This window comes from Octodon degus, unplaced genomic scaffold (assembly GCF_000260255.1).
Source record: "Octodon degus isolate 3935 unplaced genomic scaffold, OctDeg1.0 scaffold00066, whole genome shotgun sequence".
Classification (NCBI taxonomy): Eukaryota; Metazoa; Chordata; class Mammalia; order Rodentia; family Octodontidae; genus Octodon; species Octodon degus.
The window spans coordinates 1,219,406-1,222,983 of record NW_004524642.1 but is presented as its reverse complement, the minus strand read 5'-3'; positions in this window follow the sequence as shown (position 1 = coordinate 1,222,983).

The window sequence follows — 3,578 nt, the reverse complement described above, 5'->3', positions numbered from 1 at the left end:
AATATATGTAGGGTACTGAACGATGTAAATAAGGAAAACTTTTCAGAATAGAAATTCTCATTCCTAGTGGGCATCTACAGGGGGTCGCCAGAACCTATTCTCTGGAGTTTCTCCTATACAGTTTGCTCCATTGAGGATGAATATTTTTGTGATTTACATTCGAACTGTTTGTCCAGACTGCATACTGCATCAATAAAGTTAGACTACCGGCCTCCAGCTGGAGTGGGGTCTGACCAGCAAAGGGTGTTACATTTCGTTGGTCCAGGCTGATTTCACTGGGCAGTCAAGTCTGAAAATGTTGGCCTAATTCACATAGGTGGGAGGTTGTTTTATGTCATTGCTAATTGTTTCAGTCTGGAAAACCTTGACCCAAGGGGGGTCAGTCACACCTTTCCTTTGCAATTCAGGTACTGAGACTGAAAGATAAAAATGATCACTCTGCCCTTCCTGTGCCGTATGAGACATGCACATGTTAATTCAGAGGGGCCAGCACTCATAGTCCATGACGTAAGCCAAGAGTTGAGGAAACCAGTGTGTATCAGACAAATGAAACGCAGCTGCCTAGAAAGAAACGTAAATGACAACGTGAGCTTTCTTAGTTCACTGGTCCTATGGCTGAGGACTAATCTTGCATCCCTTGAATCCCACAAATTAAACAAATGTGTTTCAAATTTCTTGTTTTGTTTCATTTAGCTCAAACTGATTTTCTCCTACTTGCAACAAATGAAATCTCCTAACTTATTTACACTTACTGTTGATATCGAAGGAGTATTTCACATGGAGAATGAAGTGTCTAATTAGGTGAGCTTTCTAACAGTGCTGGCTAGGGCAGATGTGGAAAGCATTCTGCTCAGACCACCTTTTAGAGAACCAGCTGCGGGGACGGACAACCCAGTGGATAGCCTGGGTCCAGCAAGGCTGCTTCTCAGCCAATGACTGGACACAGAGAACAGTCCTATGCCAGGCCCTTTCTGCTCTTCCTATAGGCAGCTTCATGGAGGAACATAGGACTCTTCAAATGGGCATCTCTTTTCAAGAATTCCTCCTGAACCAAGCCAAGGCCTTCTTAGAACTACACTGAGATCTAAGACTTCCCGCCAGCTTATTCCTTCTGTCCCTTTATAGGTGCCAGACTTACGCGGCTTCCTGAAAATTTTCCCTACCCAATCATATGCCCTCCTTTTTCTTTCACAGAAATTTCTCCCAATAAATCAGTCTACTGCCTCTTCTGTTAGTTTTGTAGAGAGTAAATAACAAAATACCACAGTCTAAGGGCTTAACAGAAATTCATTTCATCACCGTTACAGAGACAAGAAATTCAAGACTAACATTTTGGTTTATTTGGTTTCTCTGGAGTCCATTCTGCTTCTTTTGTCCTTCTTACCCAATCTTTCTTCTGTGTACAAGCTTCCTCCTATCTCTTCTTCTGAATCCATTAGTCGTCTTAGGTTAGGGATCCATTCTTTTTATCTCATTTAACTTTAATTGCCTCATTAAAAGCCCTATTTCTGGACCAGTGAGATAGCTCAGCAAAGTAAGTGGACTGAGTGCCTGATTAGGCAATCTCAGCGACCGCACTGGCCCTGCCCCCAGGCAAGCTGAACTGCCATTGAGACCCAGCATGGGGGCACATACCTGTAATCCCAGCACTGCGGGAGGCTGAAAACAGGAGAATCACTCAAGTCAGAGCTGTGTAGTGAGACCCTGTATCAACTACATAAAAAAATAATAATAATAAAAATGTTAAAATCCCTATTCCCAAATAGATACTGTAAATTTATAGTTTTGACAGATGGATTCAGGAGTGACTCAGTCAGTTTAGTAGGTACCACCTAGCTAACACACTCCTAACATTTGCTCTTGAAAATGCCAAACTAATCCACTGAACAAAGAAAAAACGGCTGCCTTTGACAAACGGGGAACCTGATAATCTCATAGAGTTTATAGCAACTTCTTTTTTTTTTTCAACAGGGTATCATGCTGGCCTTTGACTCACTATGCAGCCTAGGCTAGCTTCAAACTCATGGCGACCCGCCTGAGTCAGCCTCCTGCATGCTAGCATTATAGGTGTGGTCTACCATGCTCAGCTACATAGAGTTTATGAGATTACTTCACAGTGGTCCCACTGTTTAGGTTTTCACTTAAATTCCATATGAACAGGATACTTTAAAACCTTGCACACTACCAGGAAAAATTACCCTGGAATCTGTCATGAAAATAGCTAATGGGTAGGTACTAAGGTGCAGGCTGGTTAATCTTTATGGTTATTATTTGCATTGTAAATGTGTCCCCAAGGCTATGTGTTGAAGATTTGGTCAAACATCAGTGGCACTACTGGAAGGGGGTGAAAGCTCTAGGAGGTGGGACCAATTAGGTGAAAATCAGGCCATTGGTGCGATGCAACAAGTGTCAGGAGCTGGGGGGCCAGGCCACTTTCTCTTTCTTGGTCCTGACTTCCTGGCTCCCAAAAAGCGGGCAGTTGGGCCTAAGACATATGCCCCACGGGGATGTTCTACCATGCTGCAGGCCCAAAAGCAAGAGAGCGAGCTGTCCATGGGCTGCAATACCTGAAACTCGGACTCAAAATGAGTACCTCCTCCTCAGAAACTACATACATTAGATGTGTAGTCACAGTGACTGCAAGTTGGTTGACACAACTATCAACACATAATTTAAGAGGAATCATTGAAGACATTTTTTGCTACCTAAGATTCCTTCTGTCTCCATGAAAATTTTCAAACATAGTCAGACGCATATTTATGTTCAGTCAGAAAGCCCAAGAATCCAAAGCAGCGTAGCATGTAGTCCTCTGTATATGATCCCCAGATAATTGTTGGATAAATTATCATTACTGTCCCAATACCTTTAGTGATTGCTCCTTAATGTGATTGCATTCTTTGTATTAGAAAGTTGAGGGAGAGAATTGTGAAGGTCATGAAGCAAGTAAAGATTTTAATTTTAATGATTTAACTGATCTGTCTTCTTGGCATATCTTAGGGAGTGCAGTCTCAGGGACAGAAAGTCATGATGTATCCTGCAGGTCTTCCCACAATGGCACTCAGCTGTATGATTCCTAAAGTCATTCCAGGAAGAGCCCACACCACTATTCTGGTAGCTTTCTGGTAATCAAGGCCACTAAAGCTCAAGGTTCATTCCTAGAAAGTAAGAAGAGAAAGAAAAGAGGACAACAGGACCAAATGCTACGCTCCCTGCTCGGAGCCCTTGTGAATGAGCTGGTGAATGAAAAAGAGAAAGTTTGGGAGCGCAGGTGCTCAGTGCCCTGCACAATTCTAGAGGGCTGAACATCTGAGTCTGGGTACCAGGTAGGGTGAGAGCAGCTTGTCACTGAGAGAGAAGGAAAGCATTCCACAAAAGCTGGTATTCTGAGTTGGGCATACACTTGCCACACTTTCAAGATCACCTAACTGTGAGCTCTGGGCAGGTTTTGAAAAAACTTCTTGCTTTCAAGAAGAAATAAAAAGAGCAAAGCTTCTAAAATGATCATTGTACATATGTTAAGCTATTCAAAGTCAACAAGAGATTTGCAATCGGGATCCTTTTAAGGAGACAGTGAGCAC